The sequence below is a fragment of the Trichomycterus rosablanca genome, chromosome 1, assembly GCF_030014385.1.
Source record: "Trichomycterus rosablanca isolate fTriRos1 chromosome 1, fTriRos1.hap1, whole genome shotgun sequence".
Taxonomy (NCBI): domain Eukaryota; kingdom Metazoa; phylum Chordata; class Actinopteri; order Siluriformes; family Trichomycteridae; genus Trichomycterus; species Trichomycterus rosablanca.
The window spans coordinates 61,711,092-61,721,084 of NC_085988.1; the positions used below are offsets into that span (position 1 = coordinate 61,711,092).

General features: G+C 45.6%; 28 non-coding genes across 28 annotated transcripts; all 28 read left to right on the top strand.

The window, feature by feature from the left end:
- The first annotated feature begins 109 nt into the window (after positions 1-109).
- trnay-gua (transfer RNA tyrosine (anticodon GUA)) lies at positions 110-196 on the top strand. The gene is given in 2 exon segments: positions 110-146; positions 161-196. It is a non-coding gene; the product is annotated as a tRNA-Tyr (tRNA).
- A 147-nt stretch (positions 197-343) lies between these two features.
- Positions 344-430, top strand: trnay-gua (transfer RNA tyrosine (anticodon GUA)). The gene is given in 2 exon segments: positions 344-380; positions 395-430. It is a non-coding gene; the product is annotated as a tRNA-Tyr (tRNA).
- Positions 431-577: 147 nt separating this feature from the next.
- On the top strand, positions 578-664 carry trnay-gua (transfer RNA tyrosine (anticodon GUA)). The gene is given in 2 exon segments: positions 578-614; positions 629-664. It is a non-coding gene; the product is annotated as a tRNA-Tyr (tRNA).
- A 147-nt stretch (positions 665-811) lies between these two features.
- Positions 812-898, top strand: trnay-gua (transfer RNA tyrosine (anticodon GUA)). The gene is given in 2 exon segments: positions 812-848; positions 863-898. It is a non-coding gene; the product is annotated as a tRNA-Tyr (tRNA).
- A 147-nt stretch (positions 899-1,045) lies between these two features.
- On the top strand, positions 1,046-1,132 carry trnay-gua (transfer RNA tyrosine (anticodon GUA)). Its single transcript is given in 2 exon segments — positions 1,046-1,082; positions 1,097-1,132. It is a non-coding gene; the product is annotated as a tRNA-Tyr (tRNA).
- A 147-nt stretch (positions 1,133-1,279) lies between these two features.
- trnay-gua (transfer RNA tyrosine (anticodon GUA)) lies at positions 1,280-1,366 on the top strand. The gene is given in 2 exon segments: positions 1,280-1,316; positions 1,331-1,366. It is a non-coding gene; the product is annotated as a tRNA-Tyr (tRNA).
- Positions 1,367-1,513: 147 nt separating this feature from the next.
- trnay-gua (transfer RNA tyrosine (anticodon GUA)) lies at positions 1,514-1,600 on the top strand. The gene is given in 2 exon segments: positions 1,514-1,550; positions 1,565-1,600. It is a non-coding gene; the product is annotated as a tRNA-Tyr (tRNA).
- A 147-nt stretch (positions 1,601-1,747) lies between these two features.
- On the top strand, positions 1,748-1,834 carry trnay-gua (transfer RNA tyrosine (anticodon GUA)). Its single transcript is given in 2 exon segments — positions 1,748-1,784; positions 1,799-1,834. It is a non-coding gene; the product is annotated as a tRNA-Tyr (tRNA).
- A 331-nt stretch (positions 1,835-2,165) lies between these two features.
- Positions 2,166-2,252, top strand: trnay-gua (transfer RNA tyrosine (anticodon GUA)). Its single transcript is given in 2 exon segments — positions 2,166-2,202; positions 2,217-2,252. It is a non-coding gene; the product is annotated as a tRNA-Tyr (tRNA).
- Positions 2,253-2,399: 147 nt separating this feature from the next.
- Positions 2,400-2,486, top strand: trnay-gua (transfer RNA tyrosine (anticodon GUA)). Its single transcript is given in 2 exon segments — positions 2,400-2,436; positions 2,451-2,486. It is a non-coding gene; the product is annotated as a tRNA-Tyr (tRNA).
- A 147-nt stretch (positions 2,487-2,633) lies between these two features.
- On the top strand, positions 2,634-2,720 carry trnay-gua (transfer RNA tyrosine (anticodon GUA)). Its single transcript is given in 2 exon segments — positions 2,634-2,670; positions 2,685-2,720. It is a non-coding gene; the product is annotated as a tRNA-Tyr (tRNA).
- A 147-nt stretch (positions 2,721-2,867) lies between these two features.
- On the top strand, positions 2,868-2,954 carry trnay-gua (transfer RNA tyrosine (anticodon GUA)). The gene is given in 2 exon segments: positions 2,868-2,904; positions 2,919-2,954. It is a non-coding gene; the product is annotated as a tRNA-Tyr (tRNA).
- A 147-nt stretch (positions 2,955-3,101) lies between these two features.
- trnay-gua (transfer RNA tyrosine (anticodon GUA)) lies at positions 3,102-3,188 on the top strand. The gene is given in 2 exon segments: positions 3,102-3,138; positions 3,153-3,188. It is a non-coding gene; the product is annotated as a tRNA-Tyr (tRNA).
- Positions 3,189-3,285: 97 nt separating this feature from the next.
- Positions 3,286-3,372, top strand: trnay-gua (transfer RNA tyrosine (anticodon GUA)). The gene is given in 2 exon segments: positions 3,286-3,322; positions 3,337-3,372. It is a non-coding gene; the product is annotated as a tRNA-Tyr (tRNA).
- Positions 3,373-3,653: 281 nt separating this feature from the next.
- Positions 3,654-3,738, top strand: trnat-agu (transfer RNA threonine (anticodon AGU)). Its single transcript is given in 2 exon segments — positions 3,654-3,690; positions 3,703-3,738. It is a non-coding gene; the product is annotated as a tRNA-Thr (tRNA).
- Positions 3,739-3,835: 97 nt separating this feature from the next.
- trnay-gua (transfer RNA tyrosine (anticodon GUA)) lies at positions 3,836-3,922 on the top strand. The gene is given in 2 exon segments: positions 3,836-3,872; positions 3,887-3,922. It is a non-coding gene; the product is annotated as a tRNA-Tyr (tRNA).
- Positions 3,923-4,066: 144 nt separating this feature from the next.
- Positions 4,067-4,154, top strand: trnay-gua (transfer RNA tyrosine (anticodon GUA)). Its single transcript is given in 2 exon segments — positions 4,067-4,104; positions 4,119-4,154. It is a non-coding gene; the product is annotated as a tRNA-Tyr (tRNA).
- Positions 4,155-4,301: 147 nt separating this feature from the next.
- trnay-gua (transfer RNA tyrosine (anticodon GUA)) lies at positions 4,302-4,388 on the top strand. The gene is given in 2 exon segments: positions 4,302-4,338; positions 4,353-4,388. It is a non-coding gene; the product is annotated as a tRNA-Tyr (tRNA).
- Positions 4,389-4,485: 97 nt separating this feature from the next.
- Positions 4,486-4,572, top strand: trnay-gua (transfer RNA tyrosine (anticodon GUA)). The gene is given in 2 exon segments: positions 4,486-4,522; positions 4,537-4,572. It is a non-coding gene; the product is annotated as a tRNA-Tyr (tRNA).
- A 97-nt stretch (positions 4,573-4,669) lies between these two features.
- trnat-agu (transfer RNA threonine (anticodon AGU)) lies at positions 4,670-4,754 on the top strand. The gene is given in 2 exon segments: positions 4,670-4,706; positions 4,719-4,754. It is a non-coding gene; the product is annotated as a tRNA-Thr (tRNA).
- Positions 4,755-4,901: 147 nt separating this feature from the next.
- trnay-gua (transfer RNA tyrosine (anticodon GUA)) lies at positions 4,902-4,988 on the top strand. Its single transcript is given in 2 exon segments — positions 4,902-4,938; positions 4,953-4,988. It is a non-coding gene; the product is annotated as a tRNA-Tyr (tRNA).
- Positions 4,989-5,085: 97 nt separating this feature from the next.
- Positions 5,086-5,172, top strand: trnay-gua (transfer RNA tyrosine (anticodon GUA)). The gene is given in 2 exon segments: positions 5,086-5,122; positions 5,137-5,172. It is a non-coding gene; the product is annotated as a tRNA-Tyr (tRNA).
- A 381-nt stretch (positions 5,173-5,553) lies between these two features.
- Positions 5,554-5,640, top strand: trnay-gua (transfer RNA tyrosine (anticodon GUA)). Its single transcript is given in 2 exon segments — positions 5,554-5,590; positions 5,605-5,640. It is a non-coding gene; the product is annotated as a tRNA-Tyr (tRNA).
- A 96-nt stretch (positions 5,641-5,736) lies between these two features.
- On the top strand, positions 5,737-5,824 carry trnay-gua (transfer RNA tyrosine (anticodon GUA)). Its single transcript is given in 2 exon segments — positions 5,737-5,774; positions 5,789-5,824. It is a non-coding gene; the product is annotated as a tRNA-Tyr (tRNA).
- A 147-nt stretch (positions 5,825-5,971) lies between these two features.
- On the top strand, positions 5,972-6,058 carry trnay-gua (transfer RNA tyrosine (anticodon GUA)). The gene is given in 2 exon segments: positions 5,972-6,008; positions 6,023-6,058. It is a non-coding gene; the product is annotated as a tRNA-Tyr (tRNA).
- A 147-nt stretch (positions 6,059-6,205) lies between these two features.
- Positions 6,206-6,292, top strand: trnay-gua (transfer RNA tyrosine (anticodon GUA)). Its single transcript is given in 2 exon segments — positions 6,206-6,242; positions 6,257-6,292. It is a non-coding gene; the product is annotated as a tRNA-Tyr (tRNA).
- A 2,673-nt stretch (positions 6,293-8,965) lies between these two features.
- On the top strand, positions 8,966-9,052 carry trnay-gua (transfer RNA tyrosine (anticodon GUA)). Its single transcript is given in 2 exon segments — positions 8,966-9,002; positions 9,017-9,052. It is a non-coding gene; the product is annotated as a tRNA-Tyr (tRNA).
- A 718-nt stretch (positions 9,053-9,770) lies between these two features.
- Positions 9,771-9,857, top strand: trnay-gua (transfer RNA tyrosine (anticodon GUA)). The gene is given in 2 exon segments: positions 9,771-9,807; positions 9,822-9,857. It is a non-coding gene; the product is annotated as a tRNA-Tyr (tRNA).
- The last annotated feature ends 136 nt before the right edge of the window (positions 9,858-9,993 follow it).

Genomic DNA, 9,993 nt, shown 5'->3' on the forward strand with positions numbered 1-9,993 from the left:
CAGCAACATGTTTAATGAAGTGGCAAAACATTAAAGTCTTACTTCTTGCTTCCAAAGACCCTTCAGCAATCCACACCTAATCAAACAACAGCAACCACTTTGATTGCACCCTTCGATAGCTCAGTTGGTAGAGCGGAGGACTGTAGTGAGTTGTTCTGGCATCCTTAGGTCGCTGGTTCGAATCCGGCTCGAAGGAAGTAGCTTTTCTTACATGACTAGTTCACACGGCCTACGCAGCAACATGTTTAATAAAGTGGCAGAACATTAAAGTCTTACTTCTTGCTCCCAAAGACTCTTCAGCAATCCACACCTAATCAAACAACAGGGACCAAGTCGATTGCACCCTTCGATAGCTCAGTTGGTAGAGCGGAGGACTGTAGTGGGTTGTTCTGGCATCCTTAGGTCGCTGGTTCGAATCCGGCTCGAAGGAAGTTGCTTTTCTCACATGACTAGTTCACGCGGCCTACGCAGCAACATGTTTAATGAAGTGGCAAAACATTAAAGTCTTACTTCTTGCTTCCAAAGACTCTTCAGCAATCCACACCTAATCAAACAACAGGGACCAAACCGATTGCACCCTTCGATAGCTCAGTTGGTAGAGCGGAGGACTGTAGTGGGTTGTTCTGGCATCCTTAGGTCGCTGGTTCAAATCCGGCTCGAAGGAAGTTGCTTTTCTCACATGACTAGTTCACACGGCCTACGCAGCAACATGTTTAATAAAGTGGCAGAACATTAAAGTCTTACTTCTTGCTTCCAAAGACCCTTCAGCAATCCACACCTAATCAAACAACAGCAACCAGTTTGATTGCAGCCTTCGATAGCTCAGTTGGTAGAGCGGAGGACTGTAGTGAGTTGTTCTGGCATCCTTAGGTCGCTGGTTCGAATCCGGCTCGAAGGAAGTTGCTTTTCTCACATGACTAGTTCACACGGCCTACGCAGCAACATGTTTAATAAAGTGGCAGAACATTAAAGTCTTACTTCTTGCTTCCAAAGACCCTTCAGCAATCCACACCTAATCAAACAACAGGGACCAGGTCGATTGCACCCTTCGATAGCTCAGTTGGTAGAGCGGAGGACTGTAGTGAATTGTTCTGGCATCCTTAGGTCGCTGGTTCGAATCCGGCTCGAAGGAAGTTGCTTTTCTTACATGACTAGTTCACACGGCCTACGCAGCAACATGTTTAATAAAGTGGCAGAACATTAAAGTCTTACTTCTTGCTCCCAAAGACTGTTCAGCAATCCACACCTAATCAAACAAAAGGGACCAAATCGATTGCACCCTTCGATAGCTCAGTTGGTGGAGCGGAGGACTGTAGTGGGTTGTTCTGGCATCCTTAGGTCGCTGGTTCGAATCCGGCTCGAAGGAATTTGCTTTTCTCACATGACTAGTTCACGCGGCCTACGCAGCAACATGTTTAATGAAGTGGCAAAACATTAAAGTCTTACTTCTTGCTTCCAAAGACTCTTCAGCAATCCACACCTAATCAAACAACAGGGACCAGGTGGATTGCACCCTTCGATAGCTCAGTTGGTAGAGCGGAGGACTGTAGTGGGTTGTTCTGGCATCCTTAGGTCGCTGGTTCGAATCCGGCTCGAAGGAAGTTGCTTTTCTCACATGACTAGTTCACACGGCCTACGCAGCAACATGTTTAATAAAGTGGCAGAACATTAAAGTCTTACTTCTTGCTTCCAAAGACCCTTCAGCAATCCACACCTTCTCAAACAACAGCGACCAGGTTGTTTGCACCCTTCGATAGCTCAGTTGGTAGAGCGGAGGACTGTAGTGGGTTGTTCTGGCATCCTTAGGTCGATGGTTCGAATCAGGCTCGAAGGAACATGTTTCATTCTTTGGCTGAACATTAAATTCTTACTTTCAAAGAACCTTCAGCAATCCACACCTAATCAAACAAGAGAGACCAGCTTGCTTTTGCTCTGTGATAGCTCAGTTGGTAGAGTGGAGGACTGTTGTGGGTTGTTCCGGCATCCTTAGGTCGCTGGTTCGAATCCGGCTCGAAGGATTTTGCTTTTCTCACATGCATAGTTCACGCGGCCTACGCAGCAACATGTTTAATGAAGTGGCAAAACATTAAAGTCTTACTTCTTGCTTCCAAAGACTCTTCAGCAATCCACACCTAATCAAACAACAGGGACCAAGCCGATTGCACCCTTCGATAGCTCAGTTGGTAGAGCGGAGGACTGTAGTGGGTTGTTCAGGCATCCTTAGGTCGCTGGTTCAAATCCGGCTCGAAGGAAGTTGCTTTTCTCACATGACTAGTTCACACGGCCTACGCAGCAACATGTTTAATAAAGTGGCAGAACATTAAAGTCTTACTTCTTGCTTCCAAAGACCCTTCAGCAATCCACACCTAATCAAACAACAGCGACTAGGTTGATTGCACCCTTCGATAGCTCAGTTGCTAGAGTGAAGGACTGTAGTGTGTTGTTCTGGCATCCTTAGGTCGCTGGTTCGAATTCGGCTCGAAGGAATTTGCTTTTCTCACATGACTAGTTCACATGGCCTACGCAGCAACATGTTTAATGAAGTGGCAAAACATTAAAGTCTTACTTCTTGCTTCCAAAGACCCTTCAGCAATCCACACCTAATCAAACAACAGCAACCACTTTGATTGCACCCTTCGATAGCTCAGTTGGTAGAGCGGAGGACTGTAGTGAGTTGTTCTGGCATCCTTAGGTCGCTGGTTCGAATCCGGCTCGAAGGAAGTAGCTTTTCTTACATGACTAGTTCACACGGCCTACGCAGCAACATGTTTAATAAAGTGGCAGAACATTAAAGTCTTACTTCTTGCTCCCAAAGACTCTTCAGCAATCCACACCTAATCAAACAACAGGGACCAAGTCGATTGCACCCTTCGATAGCTCAGTTGGTAGAGCGGAGGCCTGTAGTGGGTTGTTCTGGCATCCTTAGGTCGCTGGTTCGAATCCGGCTCGAAGGAAGTTGCTTTTCTCACATGACTAGTTCACACGGCCTACGCAGCAACATGTTTAATAAAGTGGAAGAACATTAAAGTCTTACTTCTTGCTTCCAAAGACTCTTCAGCAATCCACACCTAATCAAACAACAGGGACCAGGTCGATTGCACCCTTCGATAGCTCAGTTGGTAGACCGGAGGACTGTAGTGGGTTGTTCCGGCATCCTTAGGTCTCTGGTTCGATTCCGGCTCGAAGGAATTTGCTTCGTTCTTTGGCTGAACATTAAACTCTTACTTACAAAGACTCTTCAGCAATCCACACCTAATCAAACAAGAGAGACCAGCTTGCTTTTGCCCTTTGATAGCTTAGTTGGTAGAGCGGAGGACTGTAGTGAGTTGTTCTGGCATCCTTAGGTCGCTGGTTCGAGTCCGGCTCGAAGGAATTTGCTTCGTTCTTTGGCTGAACATTAAACTCTTACTTACAAAGACTCTTCAGCAATCCACACCTAATCAAACAAGAGAGACCAGCTTGCTTTTGCCCTTTGATAGTTTAGTTGGTAGAGCGGAGGACTGTAGTGAGTTGTTCTGGCATCTTTAGGTCACTGGTTCGAGTCCGGCTCGAAGGAATTTGCTTCGTTCTTTGGCTGAACATTAAACTCTTACTTTCAAAGACCCTTCAGCAATCCACACCTAATCAAACAAGAGAGACCAGCTTGCTTTTGCCCTTTGATAGCTCAGTTGGTAGAGCGAAGGGCTAGTGGGTTATTCTGGCATCCTTAGGTCGCTGGTCCGAATCCGGCTCGAAGGAACATGCTTCATTCTTTGGCTGAACATTAAACTCTTACTTTCAAAGACCCTTCAGCAATCCACACCTAATCAAACAAGAGGGACCATCTTGCTTTCGCTCTTTGATAGCTCAGTTGGTAGAGCGAAGGACTGTAGTGGGTTATTATGGCGTCCTTAGGTCGCTGGTTCGAATCCGGCTCGAAGGAGTTTGCTTTTCTCACATGACTAGTTCACACGGCCTACGCAGCAACGTTTAATAAAGCGGCAGAACATTAAAGTCTTACTTCTTGCTTCCAAAGACCCTACAGCAATCCACACCTAATCAAACAAGAGAGACCAGCTTGCTTTTGCCATTCGATAGCTCAGTTGGTAGAGCGGAGGACTGTAGTGGGTTGTTCTGGCATCCTTAGGTCGCTGGTTCGAATCCGGCTCGAAGGAATTTGCTTTTCTCACATAACTAGTTCACACGGCCTACGCAGCAACATGTTTAATAAAGTGGCAGAACATTAAAGTCTTACTTCTTGCTTCCAAAGACCCTTCAGCAATCCACACCTAATCAAACAACAGCGACCAGGTTGATTGCACCCTTCGATAGCTCAGTTGGTAGAGCGGAGAACTGTAGTAGGTTGTTCTGGCATCCTTAGGTCGCTGGTTCGAGTCCGGCTCGAAGGAATTTGCATCGTTCTTTGGCTGAACATTAAACTCTTACTTACAAAGACTCTTCAGCAATCCACACCTAATCAAACAAGAGAGACCAGCTTGCTTTTGCCCTTTGATAGTTTAGTTGGTAGAGCGGAGGACCGTAGTGAGTTGTTCTGGCATCCTTAGGTCGCTGGTTCGAGTCCGGCTCAAAGGAATTTGCTTCGTTCTTTGGCTGAACATTAAACTCTTACTTTCAAAGACCCTTCAGCAATCCCCACCTAATCAAACAAGAGAGACCAGCTTGCTTTTGCCCTTTGATAGCTCAGTTGGTAGAGCGAAGGGCTAGTGGGTTATTCTGGCATCCTTAGGTCGCTGGTCCGAATCCGGCTCGAAGGAATTTGCTTTTCTCACATGACTAGTTCACACGGCCTACGCAGCAACATGTTTAATAAAGTGGCAGAACATTAAAGTCTTACTTCTTGCTTCCAAAGACCCTTCAGCAATCCACACCTAATCAAACAACAGAGACCAAGTTGATTGCACCCTTCGATAGCTCAGTTGGTAGAGCGGAGGACTGTAGTGGGTTGTTCTGGCATCCTTAGGTCACTGGTTCAAATCCGGTTCGAAGGAACTTGCTTCATTCTTTGGCTGAACATTAAACTCTTACTTCCAAAGACCCTTCAGCAATCCACACCTAATCAAACAAGAGAGACCAGCTTGCTTTTGCCCTTCGATAGCTCAGTTGGTAGAGTGGAGGACTGTAGTGGGTTGTTCTGGCGTCCTTAGGTCGCTGGTTCAAATCCGGCTCAAAGGAATTTGCTTTTCTCACATGACTAGTTCACATGGCCTACGCAGCAACATGTTTAATGAAGTGGCAGAACATTAAAGTCTTACTTTTTGCTTCCAAAGACCCTTCAGCAATCCACACCTAATCAAACAACAGCTACCAGGTTGGTTGCACACTTCAATAGCTCAGTTGGTAGAGCGGAGGACTGTAGTGGGTTGTTCTGGCATCCTTAGGTCGCTGGTTTGAATCAGACTCGAAAGAATATGCTTTTCTCACATGACTAGTTCACACGTCCTACACAGCAACATGTTTAATAAAGTGGTAGAACATTAAAGTCTTACTTCTTGCTTCCAAAGACCCTTCAGCAATTCACACCTAATCAAACAACAGCGACCAGGTTGGTTGCACACTTCAATAGCTCAGTTGGTAGAGCGGAGGACTGTAGTTGGTTGTTCTGGCATCCTTAGATCGCTGGTTTGAATCCGGCTCGAAGGAACTTGCTTCATTCTTAGGCTGAACATTAAACTCTTACTTTCAAAGACCGTTCAGCAATCCACACCTAATCAAACAAGAGAGTCCCGCTTGCTTTTGCCATTCGATAGCTCAGTTGGTAGAGCGGAGGACTGTAGTGGGTTGTTCTGGCATCCTTAGGTCGCTGGTTCGAATCTGGCTCGAAGGAATTTGCTTTTCTCACATGACTAGTTCACACGGCCTGCGCAGCAACATGTTTAATAAAGTGGCAGAACATTAAAGTCTTACTTCTTGCTTCCAAAGCCCCTTCAGCAATCCACACCTAATCAAACAACAGCGACCAGTTTGTTTGCACCCTTCGATAGCTCAGTTGGTAGAGTGGAGGACTGTAGTGGGTTGTTCTGGCATCCTTAGGTCGCTGGTTCGAATCCGGCTTGAAGGAATTCGCTTTTCTCACATGACTAGTTCACACAGCCTGCGCAGCAACATGTTTAATAAAGTGGCAGAAAACTAAAGTCTTACTTCTTGCTTCCAAAGCCCCTTCAGCAATCCACACCTAATCAAACAACAGCGACCAGATTGTTTGCACCCTTCGATAGCTCAGTTGGTAGAGCGGAGAACTGTAGTAGGTTGTTCTGGCATCCTTAGGTCGATGGTTCGAATCCGGCTCGAAAGAACTTGCTTTCCTGTTTGGCTGAACATTAAACTCTTACTTCCAAAGACCCTTCAGCAATCCACACCTAATCAAACAAGAGAGACCAGCTTGCTTTTGCTCTTAGATAGCTCAGTTGGTAGAGTGGAGGACTGTAGTGGATTGTTCTGGCGTTCTTAGGTCGCTGGTTCAAATCCGGCTCGAAGGAATTTGCTTTTCTCACATGACTTGTTCACACGGGCTACGCAGCAACATGTTTAATAAAGTGGCAGAACATTAAAGTCTTACTTCTTGCTTCCAAAGACCCTTCAGCAATCCACACCTAATCAAACAACAGAGACCATGTTGATTGCATCCTTAGATAGCACATTTGGTAGAGCGGAGAACTGTAGTGGGTTGTTCCAGCGTCCTTTGGTCGCTGGTTCGAATCTGCTTTGAAGGAACTTGCTTCATTCTTTGGCTGAACATTAAACTTTTACTTCCAAAGACCCTTCAGCAATCCACACCAAATCAAACAAGAGAGACCAACTTGCTTTCGCCCTTCGATAGCTCAGTTGGTAGAGCGGAGGACTGTAGTGGATTGCTCTGGAATCCTTAGGTTGCTGCTTCGAATCCTGCTCCAAGGAATTTGCTTTTCTCACATGACTAGTTCACACGGCCTACGCAGCAACATGTTTAATAAAGTGGCAGAATATTAAAGTCTTACTTCTTGCTTGCAAAGACCCTTCAGCAATCCACACCTAATCAAACAACAGAGAGTAGGTTGATTGCATCCTTCGATAGCACAGTTGGTAGATCGGAAACCTGTAGTGGATAATTCTGACATCCTTAGGTCTGTGGTTCGAATACGGCTCGAAAGAACTTGCTTTCCTGTTTGGCTGAACATTAAACTCTTACTTCCAAAGACCCTTCAGCAATGCACACCTAATCAAACAACAGAGGCCACGCCAATTGCACCCTTTGATAGCTCAGATCGTAGAGCGGAGGGCTGTAGTGGATTGTTCAGGCATCCTTAGGTCTCTGGTTCGAATCCGGCTCGAAGGAACTTGCTTTCCTCTTTGGCTGAACATTAAACTCTTACTTCGAAAGACCCTTCAGCAATCCACACCTAATCAAACAAGAGAGACCAGCTTGCTTTTGCTCTTAGATAGCTCAGTTGTCAGAGCGGAGAACTGTAGTGGGTTGTCCCGGCATCCTTAGGTCGCTGGTTCGAATCAGCTTTGAAGAAACTTGCTTCATTCTTTGGCTGAACATTAAACTCTTACTTCCAAAGACCCTTCGGCAATCCACACCTAATCAAACAACAGAGGCCTAGTCTATTGCACCCTTTGATAGCTCAGTTGGTAGATCGGAAACCTGTAGTGGATAATTCTGACATCCTTAGGTCTGTGGTTCGAATCAGGCTCGAAAGAACTTGCTTTCCTTTTATGCTGAACATTAAACTCTTACTTCCAAAGACCCTTCAGCAATCCACACCAGGTTGATTGCACCCTTCGATAGCTCAGTTGGTAGAGCGGCGGACTGTAGTGGCTTGTTCTGGTATCCTTGGTTGCTGCTTCAAATCCAAGTCGAAAGAACTTGCTTTCCTGTTTGGCTGAACATTAAACTTCTACTTTCAAAGTCCCTTCAGCAATCCACACCTAATCAAACAATAAAGTGGCAGAACATTAAAGTCTTACTTCTTGCTTGCAAAGACCCTTCAGCAATCCACACCCAATCAAACCACCGAGTCCCGGTTGGTTGTACCCTTTGATAGCTCAGTTGGTAGAGCAGGGTACTGTAGTGGGTTGTTCTGGCATCCTTGGCTGCTGGTTCGAATCCAGCTCGAAAAAACTTGCTTTCATTTTTGGCTGAACATTAAACTTCTACTTTCAAATTCCCTTCAGCAATCCACACCTAATCCAACAACAGAGGCCAGGTCAAACTCAGCCTTAGATAGCTCATTTGGTAAAGAGAAGGACTGTAGTGGATTGTACTGGCATCCTTAGGTCGCTGGTTCGAATTCGGCTCAAAGGAATTTGCTTTTCTCACATGACTAGTTCGCACGGCCTACGCAGCAATATGTTTAATAAAGTGGCAGAACAATAAAGTCTTACTTCTTGCTTCCAAAGACCCTTCGCTGGTTAGAATCCGGCTTGAAGGAACTTGCTTTCCTTTTTGGCTGAACATTAAACTCTTACTTCCAAAGACCCTTCAGCAATCTACACCTAATCAAACAAGAGAGACCAGCTTGCTTTTGCCCTTCGATAGCTCAGTTGGTAGAGCGGAGGACTGTAGTCGGTTGTTCTGGCATCCTTAGGTCTCTGGCTCGAAGGAAATTGCTTTTCTCACATGACTAGTTCACACGGGCTACGCAGCAACATGTTTAATAAAGTGGCAGAACATTAAAGTCTTACTTCTTGCTTCCAAAGACCCTTCAGCAATCCACACCTAATCAAACAAGAGAGACCAGCTTGCTTTTGCCCTTCGATAGCTCAGTTGGTAGAGTGGAGGACTGTAGTGGATTGTTCTGGCATTCTTAGGTCGCTGTTTCAAATTCGGTTTGAAGGAATTTGCTTTTCTCACATGACTAGTTCACACGGGCTACGCAGCAACATGTTTAATAAAGTGACAGAACATTAAAGTCTTACTTCTTGCTTCCAAAGACCCTTCAGCAATCCACACCTAATCAAACAACAGAGACCAGGTTGACTGCACCCTTCGATAGCTCAGTTGGTAGAGCAGAGGACTGTAGTGGGTTGTTCTGGCATCCTTAGGTCGCTGGTTCGAATCCGGCTCGAAGAAATTTGCTTTTCTCACATGACTAGTTCACACGGGCTACGCAGCAACATGTTTAATAAAGTGGCAGAACATTAAAGTCTTACTTCTTGCTTCCAAAGACCCTTCGCTGGTTAGAATCCGGCTTGAAGGAACTTGCTTTCCTTTTTGGCTGAACATTAAACTCTTACTTCCAAAGACCCTTCAGCAATCTACACCTAATCAAACAAAAGAGACCAGCTTGCTTTTCCCCCTCGATAGCTTAGCTGGTAGAGCGGAGGACTGTAGTGGGTTGTTTTGGCATCCTTGGTTGCTGGTTCGAATCCAGGTCGAAAGAGCTTGCTTTCCTGTTTGGCTGAACATTAAACTTTTACTTTCAAAGTCCCTTCAGCAATCCACACCTAATCCAACAACAGAGGCCAGGTCAAACGCAGCCTTTGATAGCTTATTTGGTAGAGAGGAGGACTGTAGTGGATTGTACTGGCATTCTTAGGTCGCTGGTTCGAATTCGGCTCAAAGGAATTTGCTTTTCTCACATGACTAGTTCACACGGCCTACGCAGAAATATGTTTTATAAAGTGGCAGAACATTAAAGTCTTACTTCTTGCTTCCAAAGACCCTTCGCTGGTTAGAATTCGGCTTGAAGGAACTTGCTTTCCTTTTTGGCTGAACATTAAACTCTTACTTCCAAAGACCCTTCAGCAATCTACACCTAATCAAACAAAAGAGACCAGCTTGCTTTTCCCCCTCGATAGCTTAGCTGGTAGAGCGGAGGACTGTAGTTGATTGTTCTGGCATCCTTAGATCGCTGGTTCGAATCAGGCTCGAAGGAACTTGCTTTCCTCTTTGGCTGAACATTAAACTCTTACTTCCAAAGACCCTTCAGCAATCCACACCTAATCAAACAAGAGAGACCAGCTTGCTTTCGCCCTTCGATAGCTCAGTTGGTAGAGCGGAGGACTGTAGTC